At 42.1% G+C, this 14009-nt stretch overlaps 1 protein-coding gene across 12 annotated transcripts in view; it reads right to left on the minus strand.

Moving 5' to 3' along the window:
• The window catches only part of ATXN1 (ataxin 1), a 224483-nt gene that overhangs the window by 84323 nt on the left and 126151 nt on the right, over window positions 1–14009 (minus strand). For all 12 annotated transcript variants that reach the window (XM_030971064.1, XM_030971059.1, XM_030971055.1 and 9 more), the window contains one exon: window positions 471–594. The gene's annotated coding sequence lies outside the window, so the exon portion shown is untranslated. The remainder of the gene's footprint in view (window positions 1–470; window positions 595–14009) is intronic.

The raw sequence follows: 14009 nt of genomic DNA on the forward strand, positions 1-14009 counted from the left end.
AATATACAAAACTGACCATCAGGAGTTTGGAATACCAGAAATAACTACAGAAATAACTACATTTGCATTCCTCTAATTTGAAAGTGGTCAAATAACTTCAACCATTGTGCAAGCATGCATAAAACTCCTGAATCTGACCTGCAGATTCATGGACTGTTAGCCATTGTATTTTTCATTCTTGTTAGGCTACACAGTCCCATGGTCTTCCAGTCCAGGCTCAGATATTTAACTAAAAAGCAATAGCAGTATGACAAATCACTGTAGCAGTCCAAGGAAAAGAAATCCCCCATCTTTCCTTAGAAAATACTACTCTTCTCCTAAACCCATTAAAAGAAAAAAAATTAGGAGGGAGAGAAATTCAAGTGTTTGGTGCTCAGTGCATCACAGGGAAGAGACCAAACAATACAGGGCAGATACTACCTCCCAAAAGACACAATTGGAAGTATTTGTTATCAGTGTTAGGAACTCACAACATTCACTTTGTTCTTCTTCAGGGAATTCTGGATTATCCTTTAGCATGAAGATTTTTCAGAAGCTGCTGGATTGTTCACAGGTCCTCACTGGCTTTCCTCTTTCAAATAAAGTAAGGTAGAGCTGTAAAACAAAAACAAAACCAAGTAAGAAAGGAAAGCAAGGAACAAAAAAGAGGAAAATCCATAGAGCTGTTTAACAAATGAATAATTGACTCCTACATCTCCTTGATGCAAATGCATTTTTAATGAGCTCCCAAGATGGAGATTCTAGAACAGAGTGAGTGTATGGCAAACACTGATCTAGGACAGGAAGAGTCATTTGCCCTATACACATTATCACAAAAAATTAAAAGCCAGTTTAGAATTCCTGAAGCAGATACACAATTAAAATAGTTCTTGGATACTTCTGTTGTTGTAACAAGAGAAAGAAAAAACTACTTGGAGTTGCTGTTTAGAAGAGTGTCTGCAAACAAAGTCCACAATGAGAGATCCACACAGGAAAATTTTTGTTCTCAATGAACTCCTCCAAGGAAATGCAAACACCTATCTATTTCCATGGTTATCTGCAATATTAAAACAGAGGAGTACTGAATCCAAAAACACACACACGTTCTTTCTGTTCCTTAGTAGGAAGTATTTTTCATATTTGAGATTTTTAATATTGTGTGGTTCTTTCATTGATTTTTTTGGACAAAATTTAATTGTGGAACAACTCTCAATTTTTTTTTTTTTTAACCTACCACACAAGGTATCAGACTATCCTCAGCCTTTTTATAGGGGTCTGAGGAAACTGCTGGGTTTCATTTTTATATGAACCCCACACAGAACACTTAAAATTCAGGGTGTATTTCCACAGGCCCCACACTGAACTTTTTTCCTTGAGCCAGGTTCCCATCTCCTTGTGCTTCCCAAATTCTTAGTTTCACTTTGTGCCACCAACATTTCCTACCTCCTTAATGTAAGGCTTCTCAAACATTTCACATGTCACTTGAGGGTTTGTGCACATGGATCCCATCCTACCAGCCTTATGGTAGAATCTATGCCCTCATATCAAAAACATGTGCAGGACCAAACTCTACCCCTTAGACAGCGCAAACTCTCTTCTCTTGTTGGAGGAAACGAGGCAATCCAGAAACTTATTCATTTGACCTATCAAGCATCTGGTTTAGGACAGAATGATTCACTCTCTAGAAAGGTCTGGCTCTCTCCATAAAGTGAGTCTAGACACTGAGCTCAGATGGGATGGCTACATATGAATGCAGATGAATCTCACACTATGTGGAGGCAGGAAACAAGTCAGACAGATGGACAAGCACAGTTCATGGGTGAAGAGCAGAGGGAATACAGTGCAATGATAAAAAAAGTTGCTATTCAAGAGAAGTTTACACCTATGACTGTTTTAGTTGAACATGCAAAGCAACAACAACAAAACCTTCCAAAGCCCAAAGCAGTATCTGCCCAGCTGATCCAGTTTTGATGTAAGATTACTCCTGGATTTACTGGCTCAGGCTAAGCCCTCATGGAGCAGCCTCTGTAAACAGCATCCAGCTGGCTGGGACTTGGGCAGGCACCTGGCAATGATGATGACAGTGACCAGTAGTCTCAAGGCACAGGTGTCTTTGTCCTCTCCCTGATGGACTGTAGCAATGCAAGATATCTGTTACAAAAATCTTCCCAATTTAAGACACAGTAGTTTCTTAGGAGCTACAACTCCTGTGTGACAGAGGCACAGCTACCTCAAGAGCCTTCAGATACCCAGGCCCTGGCTATACTTCCAAGACTTTGGTCAACAACCTCTCTCCTCTACTGAAGTGGGACTCCACTGCTTATCTGACAGAGAATCCCACCATCAGACATAGTCTCACAAGATTTTTAACTTTAGAAAGCAGGCCAAAGAGAGAAAAATAACAAAGACCTATTTTTAAAAAAAGTCCTTGAAACTTTGCTTAAAAGCAAACCAATTTATTTTCAAGCCATTTATTTTTTCTTTAAATTACGAGAATCTCAAAATTAAAAAACCTCCATCTCAGCTAAAAATACTCAAACCATTTTGCTTCTAAGTGTTAAAATTAAAGATTTCAGCATTTGCAAATTATTTATGGGGTTTTTCCCCAATAATTTGGCAACCCTCAGAACTGCAACTTTAATTCTTATCCCTTGTCATTTTGCATTCAGGGGAACCTTCAAATGGAGTCCAAATGACTGTGAGAAAATATTTAGCTTTTCCAACAAAAATCAATTGTTGGCTTCCAATTATTTTTAATAAGACCAGAGAAGTTTACCCCTTGCAAACTCCTGCTTGGGTAGACTCCTGAGAGCCTCCCTGGAGAGTCAGCTGTGTGTAACCCTGGGCTGACACCTACCACACTCGGTGACTACATCCTTCTCTATCTTCAACAAGTGGGATTAGGATTTTGATTCTGTTCAAGTTAGCAAGGCTCCAACTGCCCAAACCAGGGCTTTGATCACTGAATATCAATGAATCAGGAGCAAGGCTGCTTGCTAGCTATGCAGTGACCTTGTTGTCAGCCTGGAACGTGTCTTGCAGATCCCAGCACAGGGACACAGGAACAGGCCACAAGCAGCACCTGCGCAACACAGGGCAGTGGCGGTACTCTGGGGCAGACACCTTCTCCCTGTGCTCACATTTCACAGGAAAGATGACATGAAGCAAGGTAGCTTACACCTCAGGCAAAAACAGGGGCAAGAGACCTTGTATTTACCACAGGGTGCCTTTGTACCATGCACACAGCCAGTTATTATGGAGGAGATTATGCACTATAAATTCACAAGCTAGTTTAATTTGCTACAACTTGCTCACTTGACCTTACCCATAGGCACTTCACTCTGTGAGAGCCAAGGCATGTCTGCTTCCAAATGTTCCCAGGCACTTTTATGCTTAAGATTTAAAGATAGCATAGCACAAAATTCAGGATGCATGGAGACATGCTGCTTCTTGAAGCACAACCCTCACCTGAAGAGCAGAGCCCTCAGTCCCTAACTGGGACAATCCTTTTGCTATGCAGATCTGATGGGCTATGATGACATGCTCTTCATGGAATATGTAAAACAGTCATAACTTTGAGGGGCCAGCAGAGAAAGCTGGTTCACAGTACAATCAGGTCTTAACCAGACTTTGTGACTGAAGTTTCCACAGGAGAACAAATCATTATCACGTACACGGTTACCGATCACATCTCCGCTATAAATGGGAAGCGTTACCAAGGAAGCTGTTTCTTCATGGTCCCACAGCATTACAGTTACTCAAATATCACAGCAGAGCCCTGTCTTTGAGAGCTAAAAAGGACACTGTGCTGATAGTTTAGAAGTGTAATTGAGACATGAACAGATCTCAAGTCAAAGAACATGGAAGTACTTCTCGGGAGTATTTTGAGACTAAAATTGGACCCCAGGGCAACCAACAAATAAGGACTGTAGTACAAGTGAGCAACTGCAAATTGGCAAAACCTGAAAACCAGAAGTTGGCTACGTGCAATATCCTGTATTTATTCCAAGAAAAGGTCATGCTCTCCCATTTTGCTTTGAAGATCAGGCAGTGAGAGATTACCATTTTACTAGTCCTTTCCTGCAGGTTTTTAATTGTCATCCCTTGCTCTCTTGCATGACATAATTTGGTTTCCCTAATTCACAAATCAGCATAAGCCAATAAAACTGTTTAAGAGACGGGAGCCTTGTGCCCAAGTTGTTTCGTTGTTCGCTATTATCCCTCAACTAATCCTTCAACTCAAATAAAACCATAATTCATTTCCTGCTTTATTCTCCCTCTACATGAAATAGTTTCAGACAGGTTCAATCCTGCCTCACTGCAAATGGGAAAGGCGAGGTTTTATCTTCCTGGAGCGTGCATGATTTCAATTACCTAATACGTGTATCATCTATCATGTCAGGAAAGAACTTCTAAATTATTTTCAATAAGTTTAGCTGACTTTACGCAACGAGAAAATATTTTAATGGAAATAAATTTGAAAAAAAAAAAAAAAAAAAAGAAACCACAAATCAACAAAGAATTTACTGTCTTTTAAATTTCAAGTTAATAAAAGCTTCTCTAAACCAGCCATTCCAAACTTTGCCCATCTGAAAATCTTCTGACATTTTGTCTAGTGTATAAAGGCTGCTGCTGATGTTCTGCTAGTGTAAAAATTACTTAAATCCCAATTATGTCTAAAATTAAGGCTATGGTGAAGCAATATCACCTTAGGACAGAAGAGGTTTTGTTTGCATAAAACAGGCAGGCATCACTCTGATTTCTGTTTAGCATCCATTACTCATCTGAAGCTTGATCCTCCAAGGCTTTGTCATGTAAACAAACATTTCCCATGGCTTTGCATGTGGTCCACAGTGAAATGCCCAACTTCACAAGATATTACATCCACTTTGTGCAGGGTGAATAACTGTATCTGGGTGCATGGGAACAGTAAATCAAGTTGTTAGCACTTTGCATATCCTGCAGGTCCTAAACCAGAAAAACAGGATGCAAGATCATGGGGCTCAGACAAGGAAGCAATCCATCCTGCCCCACAATTTGCAGCAGAGGGAAGAACTTCTATGTTGCCTTCCCCAGCTCTGTGAACATGGGACATCCCAGCCCAGCACGTCTTTCCTGTGTGAAAAGCATCTCCAATGTGAGTATTACTCAGAGGGAAAATGCAGGACAGGGACATCTACCTGTGAACAGCACAGAGATGGGAGCAGCACATGGGGCTGAAAAGGGCAAGGCTGCAGCTCCAGTGCAGGAGCCACTACTGAAGATGGCCACTGACTGTGCACAACTAACGTTAGCTGTGAGTCATCTAGAAATCAGTGTCCTGAGATTTAATCTAAAGACCATTATTCATCGTTGCTTCACCCACAGCAGGTATTTTTCAGGACTTAAGGCTCAAGTAAACCACCCCTCATTTTAGCATTAGCCTATGCAAACAGACTGAGAGCTTTTAGCAGTACTCACTGGACTCATCTGCCCTTCCAAACCTCTTCATCTGGAAACCATGGAAGTAACTTTTCTCTCAGAGCGATCTGCACTGCTCTTGTTACCCATTCCCTACCTCAACACCTTTGAACAAGTGATTGGAAAACAGATGAAAGTTCATCACTGCAGTTGTACTTGGGAAGAAATGCAAAACAGCTCAAATTCCCTCTCCATTTACATGATGTCTAATAACAATACAAACACAAATCTAACTAGGACCTCAGAGCCATCACTTTTACACAAATAACAGCAATCACAACCATACTCCTTATTTATACTTCACTAATACCCAGTTTTTACAAAAAGGCATGAGGTTAGACTGTGCTTAGCCCTGTGCTTCACTTAGTGGGCTCAGTATCCAAGTTCCACGTGATTTTCCTCCAGAAAGAGAGTGCAGCATAAGGTATTAAAATAGCAAGCCAAGAGGTGGGCTGTGGTTGCAACACACAATGCCACCAGGTGAAAACTAAGAGGAGCTTGTTCAGGTTGTTTTGTCTAAGCATGAACAGTGCAGAACCACAAGAAGAAAAATACCTCACTAATACCTCCTATCAGATGTCAATGATGTACTTCTTAATAAAAATCCATCACCTTATTCACATCAGCACCCCCTATTTGCCACTTTTTTATGGCTATCAAAGCAAGAATACTGGTGGGTGCAGGTGGGGGGAATTTCAACACAGATCTACATTTCTCTAAGGATGCCAATTTTCTTCATTCTCATACAGAGGTTTAAAGTAAAAACAACTCTGTTGCCTGCGTGCTTGTAACACAGCAATTTCTACAGGTCTTCTGAGCAGAAGAGATTGAGAAAAGAATGCAAATGGTCCATAATAATTCAGGCTGAGAGCCAGTAATGTTGAACAGATATAAGCAATAATAATAACCACTCTGGATGCTTCTGTTACATGACATAAATATTTCTCTTTTTCTTTTATGGAAGCTATTATGCAAAAAATGCAGCTCAGCCCTGAGTGGAGACAATGAGCCTCCTGCATATTTGAAGAACTGCAGCACCCTATTAACTTGCTACAGATGACAGCAAGCTCAAGGGCCTTCATAACATGTACAGACACCTCTCATACAATGGCTGAAATGGCATCTTTGCATTGCTCTCATGCAAAGATGGTGTTGAAAGGAGAATCCAAATTATGTGAGTTGCAAACAGTAGCAGCACCAAAAGCAATGGCTGAGATTCTGTTTAAGTGCAGTTATTTTAAGTAGCCGGAGACAAAACCTCCTGAAGAAGATTGGTAATGCTACAACCCAGAAAACCAGAGAAGAGGCTTGATCTCTGGTGAGAGCAGCCATTCCAGGAGATGCCCACAGTACCAACACCCTGGTGCCGGTAAGATCTGAGTTTGGGCCATGGCCTTTGCCTCACTGGGCTCAGCCATGGGTGCCCAGAACTACTCATCTGCTACTTACACAGTTTTCAGGGAGCAGCCTCCCCATCTCCTCTACCTGTGCAGCACGCAGGGTTGAGGAGGACCCAACTTACACCAGCTGCCAGGCTGGGGGACAGGTGCAGGCACAAATAATGCCACCACGTGAGCTTGGCTTCCTTAGGAACCAGCCCAGAACACACCCTTAACCTTCTCCCCACTTCCAGTGCCGCCACGTCTTCTGCGCTGCTGATGCAACGTGATACGGAGCTAAAGGCACTATTGACCAACTTTTCTGCAGGATTAAGATGACTATGCTGGTTTACAACAAAGATTTCAACAATTTCGACACCCAGCGCTAAGAAACAGGAACACGGCTTGGCAGTAATTCCAGAGATTACCTGTTGAAACATTAATGACAAACATCTTTTGATGTGGGCTGCTTTATGTGGTGCAGAAGACAGCGCTGTAATTATGCATTTCCTTTCTATGAATCTAGTATTTAACAGTAGAGCATTACTGGGGGGGCTGCACACGTGTACGTTTGTGCGCGCGCGCGTGTGTGTGTGTGTGTGTGTGTGTGTGTGTGTATGTGTGTGTGTGTGTGTGTCAGGAAATACTCCACAGCTGAGCCTGCAATTTACCAGGGTGGCTGCACGTAGTAAATCTGCAACAGGGGGGAGCTCAGCCGTCTCATTCATCCTGCACCAAGCAGAGGGCTAAAACAATTGCCACGCTTAAGACAAATGTCAGTGTGAGTCATACCAGCCGGAGCGCAAACATGTTTGCTGTCGGGTGAGTCAGAATATCACATCGTGAATTCACAAATCTTCCTATAAATAATAATTTCTGAAATTGTTGCATTTCTTTATTACAATGGAATTTTAAGTACGATGCCAAATCTATAAAGGCTTTTCTGACTACAAAGAAAATGTTTTTTCTCCCATTCCCTTTTGCTTCTTATTGCGTGTATCTGCCTACAGTAGTAGGCTGCCTATGGTACCTGAAGTGGTAATTGCATTGATTCACACTCAGGAAAATGCAAGCATGGCTCAAAATAGGTCTAAATGAGAGACAGCCCCTGTCCCCCTAAAAAAAAACCAAAAAAACTAAATATAAGCAGTAGGACCTCTCACTTACTGGATATGCTTTCTACATCTTTTCTGATGCCGTAATTCTGACAAGCTTTAGCATGTTCAGCACTCAGAGAAAAATAACGTCATGCTGGCATGAGACACAGAGCAGCTGAGAAAAGGGGTGAGAAATGCTGGAGAAGTGGTGAGAGAGGCCAGGGCAGCATGGTGCATGTGAGCAAGGAGGGGCTGTGCCTGCACTGTGCTTCACAGTGTGAGCACCCACAGCTAAAGCACCGTCCCTGCTTCAGGGAGCACTCAGCCTTAATACAGCGTGCAGGGACCATTCCTCCCCACAAATACAAACGCACCTGGTAACAAAAGTAATGCACTGTAATGATTGGCAATGATTATCCTTGACTGCCTCTAATTCAAGAAAGTATCTGAATCAGAAGTTATGCAAGTGCCTTTTGAAACAGGGCTGAACTCCAGGATATGACCAAATTTATGCAGGAGAGTCCTGATAAAGATATGTGTCGTGTCTGTGAGTAAGGGGAGGAAAGTGTTTTGGGTAAGGTTTCTGGGGGGGGTGTTTCTAACTTGATTTTCAGTTGGGAATTTATTCTCATCTTACATGAAAGGGAATTAATACATATACAAATCTCCTTACATCAAATCAAGACAGTCTTGCTTTCGTCTAATTGTTTTGTGGGATAACCACTCAGAAGTTCATTTCTTTTATCTTTCTCAAACAAAATAAAAGGCCTTTTAGAAAAAAATTATTGCTAAAACAATGAAATCCTCCTGGGAATGACTTCGTTATGGAAATCAAGTGACAGTTTCTTTTATCTAGCCAAGCAGCAAGTCTGCATTTATAAAAGGCATTCTATGCACGAAGTACAGTGAGTAGGAGGACATGAAAATGCTATTTTTAAACCAGATTTCAGCGTTCCTCCCATACAGATTTCCTGGACTAATAACAGCAACAACAATAATGATAATTAATAATGCCAAAAAAGGAGTATCATCTTAAAGGTGAGTGGCATGTGAGAAAGCAAACTGTAGTTAAGGACTTGTAAGATTTAGGGACAAATGTAAGGTCCTTTCAAATAAACTGGCATTGGGCCATGAATTCACAGGATTTGAGATTTGCTCCCTAAATTTCATACTGCAATTTTTTTTCAAAAAAAGGCAATAAATTATGTGCAGCATATGCTGCATGTCTACCATTTGTTTTCTTGCAGCAATTGTTATTTTCAGAAACACCACTAAATGAGAAGTTAACTGTAGAGCTGTTGCTATCACTGTTTTTGGGTAAGTGACCATGGCAGCTTTTAGAGCTGGGGAAGAAAAGGAAAAAGCCCTGAGAAAATCCAGGGCCAAGCAATATTTTCAAATGCAACAAGAATAAGCGTATGATGCAGACTTTGACCCAAAGCTTAAAAGAAGACACTGTAAAGATCCTTTTCTGCTTTGCTGACCTCTGGACCTGTCTCTTAGGACACTCACAGAGAAAAGAAGTTGAATTAACAAATACAGAGAAAGTGTGGGTCAAATCCTTCCTCTCTGCCAGGAATACCTGTCTCCACCACCAAAATTGCTTGGAGTGCAATTTTCTGAGGGCAGAAGTTAGCCACGATTACCAGAAGATTGTTACTCAATTCTGCTATTGTCTACCAGTGGTAATTAGAATAACCAAGAACACAAACAAGAATAATAAAAATGAATGAAAGTGAGCAGGCAGTAACAAAATGCCTGGGACACCGAGGTGCAGCGTGAAACCCACTGGAGCACTGGCACTCGAGAGTGACCCAGCATTAGGAAGCCCCCATTTCCCACAAGATGAGAGCAAGGCAGAGAAATCACACATGCTGTCTGTCCCTCTCTTACACTCAGCAGCTCTAACACAAACACACTCTGTAGTCTGGCACTGACTCAAGTTTCAAACTCAGGAGCACCCCCAAAACACGTGCCTGCACACAACCCCTGCTCATTCCCTGGCTCATGCTGGTACCATGTGGTACCAACCTTGTCCAAGTGATTTTCATCCATGTTTTTAATGCAGGACAAACCCCTCACCAGCAGTAGCACAAAACGTGGAGAAGCAGTCTTGGCATGCTACCAACCCAGTGAAAAATCCGCCACCTAGCTAAATCAGGTATGGTCTGTTTCTGAAAGGTATTATTTAAGGAGCATTCAGGGTATGTTTGGAAGCACTTCCACTCTCTCACTCTCCTACAAGACAAATCTTCATGTCATTAACCTTTATTTGCCTTTTAAACAGTAAAATGTAAGTCTGTTAAACCACAGAGTTCCAATTTGATATTTTGATCATCTCCATCTGCTTAATGGGAAACGTGCAGTGGTAAGAGAGAAAAAAAATAGGTATGACTGGAATAAGTTAGCGCTGTTTTCCTTTTCGTCCAATGCTTGCTGCCAAACATGCTTGCTGCTGGTCACTTGCCTCACTCACTGCCAGCAAGTGCTCAGCTGGGCACGTCACCAATATTTAACCCTCAATAAAATTAAATCACAGTAATGCTTTGCACTCATTTAGGGTTTTACATACCGCAAACACTGTGAAAAAATTAACTGCACACTCTGTAACACACCTGCAAGCTAAATTGAGTATTGTTATTCATACCTTATGCAAAAGAGAATTTCACTGGAGATGGGATAATTGACCTGCCCAAAGCTATGCAACACAGGTGCTCCTGTTTCCTGGTTCTCTCTCTGCCAACAGACCTTTTCTGAAATTCAGAGTGAGTTCTGTCTTCATTTCTGCATCTTTCCGCTGCTGAGGGAAAGCAGGGAACAGGTTTCTGTACCCAGTGGTATGAGTGGTACAGGGCTGCTGTGAGAGCGATTCCTAGCTGCATTGCCTGTGGTGGACCAGAATCAACAGGACTGCAGCAGTGCTGTTTCTACCTCCCCATGGTAAGCGAGGATTAGCTGCAGAAAATTATTTTATCTATATTTGGTCTACAATGATTTACTAATAATTTGGTAAAAGGAACATTAAAGGCCTTTTTCACAAAAGACTACCAAGTTTTAGCTTATCTGGATGTCTTCTAGTACTGCAAGGAGGACAGTAGAGGACTCAGCAGTGCACCACACACTGCTCCTCAGACTGCCTCTCTCTTCCCCTCAACAGTAAAAAAGGGTAGGACCTGAACCGAGGTAAAAATCCTCACATGTCACAGGCTGGACAACAGATTAATGTAGGCAGAGATCCTGTTACAACACCAGCTGTTCCTCCTGCACCATGACCAACAGCCACAGTGCAGGTGAGACCCAATCACGCTCACTGCATTAGAAATCAAAGGCTTTTTCCTGTGAAAGATCTGTAAGCTTATGTGCAGTGACATGATTAAAGCAGAAACATTAACTACCAGCCCTACCAGTGGATGCAATCGTCCCAGTTCGAAAGAGGGCTTTTACTGGCAAAGCTCATCCCCGTTCACAGACCAAGTAAACCCTACCTTTGATCAAAGCAGTTAAGACTGGAAAAGCACTTGAACACACTGATCAGCTCCTGAGCTAGGACAAGGTTAAGGAGAGGGGTTTATCTCTCACAACCTCTCACTTTTAACCACGTTTGGTTGGGTCAGAGCCAACTTGGCATAACCAGATCCTCAGCCCAAGCTGCAGGTTTTGATTGCCCTCAAACTGTAGCTCAAGCCAAAGCCTCTTTAGCTATCACACCTAAGAGCACGGCCACCCCTGCAGATCAGCAGATGAGCTCCATAGTTTAAGTGGATTAACTGTGTTGAACAACCTTGCTACATTCAGTTCCCCTACTCAGTGCTCCAGCTTCAGTCACCAGTGATCTTTTCTACAGCTGCTCCAGGAGGTTTCGCTGCAGAGGACAGAGCTGGGCTAAGCAGAAGCTTATGCTGTCCCCAGGCTATAGGAGAAAGACAAGCTTGGAGGTTGGGCTCTGTGGACTCCTCAAGGAGCTCAGGGAGCCAGTAGTGTTCTTAGAAAATCACCCCCTCCCACGCCATCTCTGGCACCAGAGTTTGGGGTTGGCTTCCCACTACATTGTGTGACTAGGATGAAAAATATAAGCCTAACACAGCACACACCACCTTCTCAGGACTTCTTATGAAAAATCCTCAGCAGTGGCACACAGCAGAGCAGTGCATAAACCACCACAGCAGCAGGATGCTCTCCTTTATATCACCTATCTTAGTCTGAGAGGAACAGCCTCTGCACTGTTTAGCAGCTACAAATCTCTGTTCCTGTAAACCTCCCAAATTCCCAGGTACACCATTATCCTTCTCTCAGCCACTCCTCCCAAAGGCAGCAGGCAGAAGTGTGGCTAACAGAGCATAATCATTGTGAAGTTGTAACAGTGTGGGGGAATGTGGCAATTCATGGAAAATATCTTCGACCAAAAGGCAATTAGCAGTGAGTCTAAATGCAGCAGCAGAAGGGAGTGGTTTCCTAACAAAACAAGCCCTGTTAAAAAAACCAAAAAAACCTCACTCTAATACTTGATTTCCTCAAACAAGTAGCATTCTCAGGACATTGAAAGCATGTGGAAAAAAATAGCTCTGTGAAGCTTTTTGTAAAGATTATTCTTTACAGACACATTTGGCAGCCCTTTCTGCTCTGTCTCCTAATGCTATTGAGTATAACTATGTTAAGTCAATAAGCAAAGCCACTCAAAGGGGTTTTTTTGAGGTTTTCTAGGCCAAGAGAGGAAGCAGTGCAATAGGAAAGTTTTCAGAAGTGGGAGTTGTGCCTGCCTTGCTTTTAATTGTAGTGAAACTGTCAACCTCTGCGTTGTGTTTCAAGACTTTACACTTCAAAATCATTCCCTCTGTGCTTTGAATTGCTATACTTTTAAGCTAACTACTTCTGAAAGTGCTGTTTAAGAAATGACATCTTCAACCACATTTAACATCGAGAATAAATCTAAATTTGCAAAGTCTCATTGGGTCCCTGCAAAAGTGTAGTTTTTTTATTGCACTTGACAGCCAATCTCTTGGAAAGTATCTGTGCAGAAATTTAGTTTAAATTACTTCATATCAAGACATTTAAGAGAAAATGAGGGGTTGCTATAAGTTAAAAATAATTATGCTCTTTTTACCTTAGATAAAAAAAATCACCAATATTCAAGCAGCAAACAGCATCAAAACCAATTAGTAACCTTACAACCTACCTCTCTGCAGGCATGTATTTCAGAATTCTCTCCAAACACACGTGGCTAAAACAACTGAACAAGGCTGACTTGCTTTCTCCCTTGTAAACCACAAAAAGTGGAAGCAGGTTTAGGGACTATAGTGAGAATTACAGGCCCTAACTGCCTCTGGAAGGATGTTCTCTGCCAAACTGCAGGGACCTGAGGGAACCTTGAGCTTTCCAAGTGCTCCTGCACACATTTGAATATCAGGGTAATTAGAAGGCCATGCTCCTTTCATGCTGTCAAGAAACACAGAATATTTATGTTGCTTCAGCTTTAATGATTTTAAAATATGGAAGATCATTTCAGTAGAGTCAAAGCAGAATCAGTAATGCTCAGATATATTTACACTCTGTTGCTCAGTGTGGTAAAACTAATTCACGGTAAATGTTTACTGCTAAATTCTTGGGGAGACGGAATAGGCAAATAAGCAGCTCAGAACGTGCAGGCTCAGTCAGCTCAGTCAGGAGGAGCTATTTTCTACCTAGTGTGACAATGCCCAGCACAAGGAGACACCAAGAATGACTCCACTTCCCAAGTAATACTTTCACCAAGAAGAAAATTATACTGTACCTTGTGGGGCTGAACAACTTTGAAGCATTATCTTGAGGTCTGCCAAAGCTGTTCCAGATGCCAGGCTTCAATTTAAGCCCATCTATTTTTCATATCTTTCTCCCAGACTGCCGTCTCCCCAGTTTAAAGGAGCACAGCACACTACTTAACCTGCAGAAAAAAGCTCCTACCATTGCTCAGGAATGACTCCCCTCCACAGCATTTGGAAATCACACTGGTGACCTTGCAAGGAAGTCCCACCCCACTCCTTGCTCAGATGGATGCTTGGCTAGGACAAGCTGAGGGGCTACAAACAAGCTCCTGCATTGGCACTGGTTATTTCTGCAC

The sequence above is a fragment of the Camarhynchus parvulus genome, chromosome 2, assembly GCF_901933205.1.
Source record: "Camarhynchus parvulus chromosome 2, STF_HiC, whole genome shotgun sequence".
Classification (NCBI taxonomy): Eukaryota; Metazoa; Chordata; class Aves; order Passeriformes; family Thraupidae; genus Camarhynchus; species Camarhynchus parvulus.